Here is an 11727-nt window from a genome sequence, read left to right as displayed (position 1 = left end):
ACTAATTACATTCTGTAAAACGTAATTATAAATGATATATAACATTCTGTTATACAGTTGCTCTGTGGTTTGGTTGATCAATCTATTGTTCAACATTTAATCCCCCCCCACCAAGTTTTGGTTAGTATATTATTATGACTCTTCTATTTTCAAGTTATCTCAACACCCAATGTGGGGTTCGAACTTACAACCCTGAGTTCAAGAGTCACAAGCTCCATCCACTGAGCCAGCCAGATGCCTCTATTTTACAACTCGAAGCAGACACTTGCCTCATTGAGAGACACCATGGGTCTCTTTCCTTATATTATCTTCTTCCTCATCTTGAGCCTCCAGAGTCGCCAGTACAGGGTCTTTAGAAATGAAAGACTTAGGACTCAAAGAGGGTGAGGAACCATCCCAAGGTTAGAGTCAGGTTTGGAACCAGGTCTCTCTAACCCCCCAGCCAGCCATTATCACACCCTGGTTGTGCTTGGCTCTCTCTACCCCAAAGCCGCCGTGAGTCTTCTGTCTTCCCAGAGTGTCATGGCTTAGGATGGAAGAATGTTCTTGTACTTCCCTTTGTCCGAAATCTTACTCCTGGTTTCACTCTTTTCACATCCCCATCGATACCCTGGTCCCTTAATGAGATTCAAGACTCTCCAATTAAACCCTCTCCATTTGGAAGTTCCCAGGCAGCTGGGCTGATGCCACTGATGGTTCCCAACTGCTGCTCCATGCGCTCTCGGCCGCCCTCGTTCTCAGCTGTTCTCACATGGGCAGGCTGTGAGGCTAATCATGTCTCCCCAGTGTAAAAGTGAATCCTGATATGCTCACTAAAGCCCTCAGGGTTCCTGCGGCCCCATTTAGATTCCCATTTATATTCTCAACAATTTCCAAGGTCAGAGGTGGCCTCAGCAACTCAGCACATTTTAAACAGGATGCTAAACTTGAAAAAAATACATCAAACTCAAACCTCTCTTCTGAATTCTGGACTCACACAAACGGTCTAATTGACATCCTTCCTCAGATATTTTGAAACTTGCCACGTCCATATCAGAATTCTTGTTGTCGGCCTCTCGCCCTTAGCCGTCCCCGCCTCCTGCTCAGTTCACAGAACTTTGATTTTGCTCAGGGGCAATGTGCCTAGAGCAGGGCTTGAACCAAGATTGGTCTGAGCCCATCATGGCAATCTCCGTAGGGTACGCCTGTTCCTGGCCTCCAGCAAGGAGAGGTCAGTGAGATTTAGAGGAAGCCTGCTAGAGAGTTTCTACATACAAACCACCCTCAAAAGAAAAGGGAGGCCGTCTTAGACACTTCTTATGTGGCACGTGAATTCATCTGGGCCTCGCCTCTTATTCCAGCCATCTCTGTGGGCATCACTTATTTGCAAGATTCAACCAGCTTTTCCCACTGGTGCACCTTCAACCCGCAGCTGAGTGCCTCTTGCTCCCCACCTATCCAGCCACCACCCCGGCCCAAGATGGCGTCATCTCTCTCTTAAACTTTTACAACACCACATCGATCTCCTCCTTCCAACTCTTTCCCCTTCCCTGATACAGTCCCCAAATCAAAGCAAGAGTGATTTTTTAAAAAATATAACCTGAATCACGCTAATTCCCTGCTTTAGGCCTTTTGAGGATGTGGCATTATCTTTTGAGTAAAATCCAAACTCCTTACCCTGGCCTGCAAGACCTTGCATGATATGGCCACCTACCCCCTCTCCAACCTTGGCTTATCTCAATTTTCCCTTGCCAGAGTGGGCCCCTGGGTCTTACCTGTTTGGAGCCTTCCCAGTACAGATCCTTCTGCCTAGTACACTCTTCCCAAGTCTCCCCACGGCCAGATCCCTTTCGTCAACCAGGTGCCAGTTTTATTCTCTTAGAGTAAGGTCTTCCTTACCACCCAGGGTTAAGCAATCCCACATGATTCTTGTTTGTTTTCTTCATAACATTTAGGGCAAGATGCAATTACATATTTATTTGTTTCTTCATCCATTAATCTGCCTGGTAAGGTTAGAATATTTTATGGAAAAGTCCAAATTTTCATTCTCCTCCAAATACCCAGATCCTTGTACAATACCTGTCTTTGAATATGTACTCCATAAATATTTGTTGAGTGAATGAAGGAATTGTGATAATAACAATATTGGTTTCCATTGAATGAGGTTCTTGTTTTTGTGTTCAAATCCTGACTCTGCTCTGTGAACTTGGGCAAGTAGCTTAACCTCTCTGTACCTCAGTTTTATCATCTTCAGTGGGGATAGTAATACTTACTAGCTAAGTTGTCAAAAGAATGAACGTATTTATTATATGTGAAGAACCTAGCCTGGCATCTGGCAAATGTATATGATGCTCATTTATACCAGCATCATATAAATACTTAGCTGCTACAGTTGTTGCTCTCCTTAATCCCTCTGCCCGGAACTGATGCTCAGGATGATTAGAGCCGTATACACAGTAATTGGCAGCTTAGGATCCCAAAGGACTGGAAGGAAGAATTAACAAAAGTGTAAAACCTTGTGAGGAGAAAGTTATTCATGGACACTATAGACAGTGTCTGCCACATTATAATCTATTTGCCAACTGTTGGCTTCTGAATGCTTTTGAAAGCATAACCAGATGGCACTTTTTCCCCAAGGATATTCATGCAAATGTGGGGGCAGAAAATGGCTTAATGTAATTACACTTTTCAGAAATTACACGGTGCCTGATCATGAAATTTATGTGTGGGGAAAGAACAGCGGAAGACAAGGGAGGTGGATCCATAGGTAGGGAGCAGTCGGAACCTCCTCACATTCCATTCGCTTTTTAACCCTTTCTGATCGGGCTTCTCCACGCTCTACTAAAACTGCTCCCACCAAGGTCAGCATGACTTCCCAACGGCCAAGTCAGAATCGACTTTTGGGACTCTAGCTCACTGCACTCATTTGATGCACTTGACGCTATTCACCGGTGGTTGGTTGGTTAACCAGCAGTTTTGTAACTCTGCTCTCAGCACGACCACTGCCACGTTCCCGATTCTCTCTCTGGCTCTTCTTAGCCACCTTGCTGCCCTGTCACGGTCTTTGTCTTCCCTAGGGTCCACTCCTGGTCCACGTCCCTTCCCACACTGTTCTGGGAAGACACCACTCAAGACCATCACATCAACTCTCACCACAATCTACATCACTGCCCGGACACTCTCGACACTTTTGTCCAGACTCAATTGCTGGCCATTTTCCTGAAGAGTTGGAACCTCGGTCTGGACCTCTGACACATGAGCTTTCCTTTTCATCTTCTTGCTGCCGCTGAGCACCCTCATCACCGGCTCCTGGGCATCCTACCAGAGCTCTCTGACTGGTTTCTCTAACCTCCGTCACCTCCGACCCACTCTCCATGCTCCTGTAGAGCACTTTCTAAAACGTGGCAGTCTGAGCTTCCACTTCTGGTAATGGTGGAGTTGTTCGCGCTAGACAACCCTCCACAAATAACAACTAGGAACCATAGAAAAATAAAAAATAAAAACCAATGATCAGAAGGCACTAGAGAAGAACCAAAAGTAGACAGATAGTGGACAGGAGTTAGCACTTGGAAGAATGAAATGTCATGTGTGAGTTGCGCATTTTTATGGACTTTGGCCTGAGAGCAAATCCCAGTCAGTGCTAAGCAGGGAAGCTAAAACTCAGCAGCATACAGTCTCACGAGATACGAGAACCAGAGAAAAGCATTCAGGGTAACAACCATAGCAGTGGTAACTTGGGGAGTGTGGCGGGGGGAGCTGGAGAGTTGAAGACAAGAGGAAGCAACTTTAGAACTCATCCTGTGATGATCCATACTGGTCACTTTTTGGATTCCATTACTTCCAGCATAATTCATTAATTTTAATTTCTTATTATACAAATGATGCATAGCACAGTTAGAAGATACAGGAGAACAAAGGTAAGATGATTCATTATTCAATAATTATTCACTGAGCAGTAATTACGTGCCAGGGACTATCCTTGGTACTTGGAGCACAGCCTTCAAAAATAAAAGTCCTTGTTCTCACTCTAGTATGTGAGTCACATGAGAAGAAAAGAAACAAAGAGATGTGTAATGTAATACTCAAGATGGGAATTTCAAGAAAATAAAACTCAACGTTGCTGGACAACACTGAACAAGAGAGAGAATATTTAGAAAGATGGAAGTGGGCACTTATCCGAAGTCTTTTTCCTTATTGGGAAGAATTTCGCTCATTCTTGATACTTTAGAAATTACTCTCAGGTAGCCAATGGTACAGATATACATATTTTGCACGTAGACACCTTATTCACAGTTAAGGGTATGTTATTTTTTACCCACCAAATGCTAAAATATATCCTACATAGGTACAGTCTAGGTTTTGTGGTTGGATCTGTCTATGAAGTCAAATGATTCTGACCAATTTCTTTCTTTTAAACCCTGAACTGACTCAGTGTTTTGGTGTTATTTCAATTGAGCATGAATTTACTCATCTGCCATTTAGAGAAGGCACGAGGTATTAGTACAGTCAGAGAAGGGCTGTAATGAAAGGCGATCCCCCATCGTCTGTCATCTCCCCTTGTCTAATGAAATGCTGCTGCAAGCTTCTGATGAAATATTGTGCCACGGCACCTTGCCCTGTCATGCAATTTCTGCGGAAGACCTTACAGGAGCCATGTGAGCCCCGGGAACATTAATTGCTGTTCCATCTGTCCATTTATCTCAAAATAATCATGTATTTTAATGATCTTCTATTTCCGGTGCATTGTGCAGAAGTTCTTTTGGAGGCTCATTCAAAACAGTTGCATTCTTTTCTTGAAAATTTTAATTGGACATGCATTTCTCTTCTGAAGCAGCCCGTCCTTAAATTCTGTTTCGAAAAGAGCACGTATGAGCAGCCCAGCACATGGCACACTGTCGCTAGCCAGTACTCCCTGCCTGTTGGCAGCCCTTACCTAAAATGTTCATTTGATTTCTTCAAGCTTACCCTTTAAATGACTACCACTCGGTTTTGTCAGAGGTTAAAGAGGGGGAAGCCCCTGAGAGGCACAGTAGCTGGAGGCAGGGCAGGAGGAACTTCTGATCAGAGCAGGTGTGTGACTACCAGGGCCACACAGTGCTGGGGGAGCCCACTGCGGACCTGTTCTGCAGGGAGCCCTCTAGACGTGGCTACCCCTTTCCTGTCGGCAAGATGGTTCCTCCCCTGCCAGTGCCTTTGCAGATGCACCCAGCTACACCGCCCTGAGTTCCAGTTTTTGGGAAGCCTCTGCTCCTCACTCTGATTCCAACTAGCTCTGCTGCTTGGGTCAAGTCACTTGCCTTTCTGGGCCTGTTTCTTCCTCCGAAGTTGGATGGGGTTGGACTCCATGAAAGCCAGGGCAGCTTCAAGGTGATGCCATGGGGTGGCCCTCTCCCCTGCTCACACCTGGCCCTACAATCCCTTGGTAGCTCCCAAACATCAAGCCTCAGCCCCTCCCTGGGGTGGGGGTCAGCAGCTGTCATCAGGGTCTTATGGGAGAGCGAGAAATGTCCGCAGGAGACTCAGCCGGTCTTCTTCTTCTTCCTGGAATGGGGCCCCTACGATCTGTGGGCTGTGCTGTTGAGTCTAAGGCAGAGGACTGTGGGTGGCCCAGCTCGGGCCATAGGGAGGAAGGCCTGGCCCATAAACACAAGGTCAGGCGGGCTGTAGCTGGTGTGGATTCAGCTCCAGAATGGCGAGATTGAGAGCTGATCCAGATGGGAAAGGGTGTGTGACCCTGGGCAGCCGCTTAGCTCTAGCCTTGCCTCTTCATCTGTAGAACGGGGATAACCATCCCTGCACTAACAACTCAGGATCGTTCAAAGACCAAAGTGGGGAAACTCACTCAACACTATTTTTTCTTAAAAAGATAATATAAACCGTAATGTGCAAGTAAATCACTTGTCATCTTGTTAAAATGCAAACTCTGGGGGCGCCTGGGTGGCTCAGTGGCTTGAGTGCCTGGCTCTTGGTTTTGGCTCAGGTGGTGATCTTAGGGTGGTAGGATGGAGCCCTGAGTTAGGCTCTGCTCAGCGGGGCATCGGCTTGAGATTCTTCCTCCCCCTCTGCCCCTCCCCCTGCTCAAGTGCATGAGCTCTCTCTCTCTCTCTCTCTCTCAAACAAATAAATCTTTTAAGTGCAAATTCTGAGTCAGTAGATCTGGGGTAAGGCCCCCATTTTTTTTTTTTTTTAAGATTTTATTTATTTGACAGAGAACACAAGCAGGCAGAGAGGGAGGCAGAGAGAGGAAGGGAAGCAGGCTCCCTGCTGAGCAGAGAACCCTTTATGGGGCTCAATCCCAGGACCCTGAGATCAGGACCTGAGTTGAAGGCAGAGGCTTTAATCCACTGAGCCACTCAGGCACCCCAAGGCCCCAATTTTTGCATTTCGTACAAGCTCCGGGGGGTGAAACTGGCTTATACTACCTGTGCTCAGGTGCGCCACCCTCTGGTGAGCAAGGATCCAAACCATTAAAGTTTTTGAAAATAAAAACAAGAAATTACCTAAATCCCACCACCTTAACACTACTTTCACTTCTGTGCGCTCTCTCTGCCTTTTTTACTTCACATTACATCTTCAGTGGTTTCCATGTTTCTACAAATTGTATGGACCGTGAAGCTTCTGTAATTATTACTCGTAAATCGTTGTCCAGCACTCCACAGTGTGGAAAGAGCACCACTTCGCCAGCCTGATGCTAGGCTTGAAGCTATCCCGGCTGTCAGCCTCTGCTTATGGCTGGGCTAGAGAGTCCCCCTGGGAATGGATGTGGGGGAAGCCCTGTGCTTCTGGGATAGCTGGAAAGCGCTTCTTTCCCCCTGTTCCTCCCTAGGATCAAGCTATAGCAGGGGCGCCTGGGTGGCTCAGTTGGTTGGACGACTGCCTTCAGCTCAGGTCATGATCCTGGAGTCCTGGGATCGAGTCCCACATCGGGCTCCCTGTTCGGCAGGGAGTCTGCTTCTCCCACTGACCTCTCTCCTCTCATGCTCTCTCTCTCTCTCTCAAATAAATAAGATAAAATCTTAAAAAAAAAAAAAAGCTATAGCAGGAAACTGACTTGAGATTATGAACATCTTCATGAACTCCTGTTACTTTTGACATATGAGTCTCCTGACAGTTAGCAAAGTGATAGACATGCACATATATTGATTATTAAAAATACAGGTCCCCCCACACACTGTTGGGGAGGTGTAAGATGTGAACCACCATGGAAGACAGTGTGGAGGCTCCTCAAAAAATTATAATTAGAACCGCCATGGGATCCAGCAATCCCACTTCTGGGTACTTATCCACAAGCACCAAACCTGGATCTCAAAGAGACTGTCTGCACTCCCTTGTTCATCGCAGTACTATTCACAATAGCCAAGGTGTGGACACAACCTAAGGGTCCTTTGACAGATGAATGGATAAAGTAAATACGGTATATACATATAGTGTGAAAAAAGAAAGTACATCTTGCCATATGTGACAATACAGCTGAACCTCGAGGACATCAGACTAAATGAAATAAGCCAGTCACAGAAGGACAAAGACTTACGTGAGGCATCTAAAACAGTCAAACTCCTAGAAGCCCAGAGTAGAAGTGTGGTTGCCAGGGGCTGGGTTTAGGGGGACATGGGGAGATGGCTGCCTCACAGGTATGACATTTCAATAATGCAAGATGAAAACGTTCTAGAGACCTGCTGTACTGCACTGTGCCTACAGCTAACACTATGGGATTGTGCACTTAAAAACATGTTAAGAGGGTAAATCTCACGTTATGTGTTCTTACCATCACAACAAGAAAATACATGTTCCTTATAGAAAAAGGATAAAAATGACAATTGACCTAATACCACGGCTACATTTTGATTCCTTCAGTTTTCTCAATCATTAATTTATTCCATAAATACTTACTGTACACTTAGACCGTGCCAAGTACTGTGCCACGCACTGAGGTCCGTGCAGGGAACCATCTTTCTGTCTAGATATATGCCCAAATTATCTGCCAATCTCTATCACAAAACTATATATAATGGTGTGTCTAATATATATTACAAGACACCTTCACTTGCAAAGTTTTATGTGAATAACAAAACAAAACAAAGCAACCCTAACTGAGCCAAGGAGATAGAAAACAGACCAATATGTGGGGAGAGCCATGGGTCTTTTACAGTCGCTAGGAGACAAAGTGCAAGATGGGACTGTGGAAGGTGAGGAAATGAGTCTAGAGTTAGGTGACTTCCTGGAGTTCCCGTGTCTAGGTGGAGCAGGACTAGAATCCAGTCTGACTTTCAGTTCCATGTGGGTTGTTTTTTTTTTTTTAAGATTTTATTTACTTATTTGAGAGAGAGAGCATACACAAGCAGAGGGAGGAGGAAGGGGAGGGGCTGAAGGAAGGATAGGGACAGAGGGAAGGGGTGAGGGAGGGGAGGGAGAGGGGGAGAGAGAGAGCGTGAGCACAGAGGGAGAGGGAGAAGCAGACCCCCTTGAGCAGGGAGCCCGATTCGGGGCTCGATCCCAGGACCCTGGCATCATGACTTGAGCTGAAAGCAGAGGCTTAACCGTCTGAGCCACCCAGGTGCCCAGTCAGTCCTATGTGTTTGCAACAACATCAGGGGACAGCAAATGCACAGCAGAGGAATCGTCACTCCCTCAACCCTGGCCCATGGCAGATAGTGCAAATGGATCACAGAACTCCTTCTGGGCCGAACAGAGCTTCAGAAGGCTTCTTAACCTTGCAGATATGCAGGGACCTCCATCCACCAAACATAGCTGAAAGGCACATTGAAATCGACTTGCTTTTCCTGATCTACGTTATTTAAATCAGATTTGCTTTTCTCAGATGCTAGTAGGAAAGATCGTCCTCAGTAAAAGCTACCAATTCAAGCAGCCCCCCTTTAGCACATTGTAAATTACTGTTTACTTGCCTGTACCAGGTCACCCAGCTAGTGGTCTACACGGTTTATCTTTTAATCCTCACTTCGAGGGCATGAGGGGCATAGATCACTTACCCAGGGGCCCGGAGGTAAGCATTTCAATTGTTCTAAAAGTGTTCTAAATGATTATCCATGAAAAATTATAATAGCACAGCTTGGCACGGCGGTAACACATCGACCTGGGTTGTGAATGACCGGCGGCCGTGTTGAGAGGCTCCATCTACACAGCAGAGAGTGTGCTGTGGACCATTAGGGCTGACTGCAGTTATCTTGAGACACACAGCTTATAAAACAGAAGGTGAGGTGATTCTTATTTGACTATATTTTGGGGGATCACATCTTTTACTCTTTTTAAAAGGATATTTAATTTATTTATTTGAGAAATAGAGCATGAGCAGAGCATGAGCATGGGGGGTTTGAGGGAGAGGCAGTTTGAGAAGCAGACTCCCTGCTGAGCAGAGAGCCCAGTGCGGGACTCCAACCCAGGACCCTGAGATCATGACCTGAGCCAAAGGCAGAGGCTTAAATGACTGAGCCACGTAGGCACCCCTCTTTCACACTTTTTAACTGCAGCTGTGCAAATTAACATTAGACATCTCATCTCCTAATCCATCTCAGGGAGAGAGCTAGAGAGCAAGAGGGAGGAAGGAGGAGAAAATATATCTAGAAGATGCTGGAGCTTGAGCACATGGTAGCAGAAAAAGCTGTTTTGAAGGTAAGATATCTAATCTTTGGAAATATCCTTCATTGGGGGTAGGTGAGGTCCCTGACATCGCAGTGGGCAAGCTTTGTCTGCACTCTCCTGTATCTTGGCAAAAGGAAACTGAGGTTTGCAGGGGTTACATAGCTTTCCCCCACTACTCAGAGGTGGACCCAGAATTTCCAAAGTCCAAGCTCTTAACAACTGTTACATATGTCTTTTATCCTTAGGAGGAAAGGAAGAAATTTCTAACTCAGGCCTGAAAACGTAAAATGGTTTAGAGAAGCAGTCTGGAATTCATTCATATTAGAAAAAGTAAGCACCAATCAGTGCCTTGATGCTATTGTGTTTAGGGGTTGTATTTTTACTGTCTTTCTAGAAAAAACACAGGTAGTGGCATTATGTCCACTAATCTTTCCTTCTCTGTCATTCATGTCTGGAGGGAGTTTAATAGCCGGGCCTGGGACACCATGCCTGTTACCTACCTGTCAGCTGGTGGCAGCTCCCCAACGTATCCCATTTCTCTGGGATTCACTCTTTCAGATTTCATAGAGGAAGGCTGGTGACCCAGAGTGGCTGAGGTTTGAATGAAGACTCTTATCCAAGTCAGCCAAAGGTGGGAATGAGATAGTCTGAATTACAGTTCTTAGGAAGTAGAAAATTGAGAACAAATGCCTTGTCCGAAAGGAGTCCGAAAGACTCTAGCTGGGAGATACTATTGTAGGTCAGAGAACAGGCTACATTCAAATAGAACAGAAGTTGGGAGGAAAGCAAGGGGGTTCTGGAGGTTGTAGAGAATGTCCCCACAGGGTCTGAGCGCTGGTAGACCTGAACATGATCTTTTCTGTGCCCAGCACCATTCTGGTACCCAGAGAGAGCAACTTCCAGTTTCTGGCCGTGAACCCAGTCCTGGTTCAGTAGAGGGAGACAGACATGAGTCATGAGTTTCTCTCTTTATCTACTTTTCCCTGGCAGTCTCCTGGTTTTCATAAACGACCATGCTTGACATGCTATGCCTTTATAATAATACTTTATAATCAGTGGAAAACCAAAGGAATGACTGGAAGTTGCCTTTCGTTATGGGAACAGCTGGTCCTCTCAGGATCACACTGGAAACTACTACCCCATGTGAGCAAGGAGTTGTGGGTTTTGCCAGAGCTGCAGCTGCTTCTCTTTCAAATAACAGCTTTAAATTCTGACATGTTAGCATTTACATGAATGACTATACGACTAGAAACCAGAGTGACCAGCTCTCCCAGAAAACTTCTGATTAGTGGCTTTCTGGTTTTGAAAAATGGGCCTTATTTTTCTCCAAGTTCTTTATAACTTTGCAGCCCACTGACATCCCCTTCTTTTTTAGGTTTGTTTATTTATATAAGAGAGAAGGAGAGAGAGGAGAGGCAGAGGGAGAGGGAGAGAGAATGCTAAGCTGACTCTAAGCTGAGCACCAGCAGGAGGCCAGGCTTGGTCTCCTGACCCTGAGCTCACCACCTGAGCTGAAACCAAGAGTCCAAGCTTAAAGAACTGCGCCCCCCAGTGACCTCCCTTTATCACAGTTCTTGGGCTAGAAGGAGAAGACAGTCTGCCAGACTACCATTTTGTCTGATTCCATTCAGTTACAGGCACTTTTAATAACTTGATATTCTGTCCTGAGCTGATTTTGGTCAGAAGCCATGAGCTATAGGAGTCCATCAGCCGGAAGTTCTCTTCAAACCAGCCATTCATTCACTTTCCCAACGTTTGTCACACCCTGCCAGGAGCTGTTGTGAGGTTCTCGGTATCCAACACACAGAAAATAGATGTAGTCAATGCCTCCATCTATCAGAGAGGAGCGACAGGCATTGAACAAAGAATCCCACGCACGCACTTTAACAAGTGGCACTAAGGAAAAGACTGGGCTATTGTTGAGCGCATCATGGGGTGGCCCTACTTAGGATGGGGAGACAAGGAAGCCTCTTTAAGAGACGGGGAACACTGAGATTTGAAGCAGTGGCCACCGGCGAGGCAGAGTGAGGCAAGGCGGCCAGGCAGAAGGCAGAGCGTAAGCTTCGACTGTGAGCAGGAAGGAGGGAGTCACCTGCAAACAGTCAGAAGGCAAACAGCTGTGACATAGTCGTGGTGGGGGACAGTGACGCA

The sequence above is a fragment of the Martes martes genome, assembly GCF_963455335.1.
Source record: "Martes martes genome assembly, chromosome: 10".
NCBI classification, from domain to species: Eukaryota; Metazoa; Chordata; class Mammalia; order Carnivora; family Mustelidae; genus Martes; species Martes martes.
The sequence above is the reverse complement of the archived record's forward strand: the minus strand, read 5'-3'. Positions refer to the sequence as shown.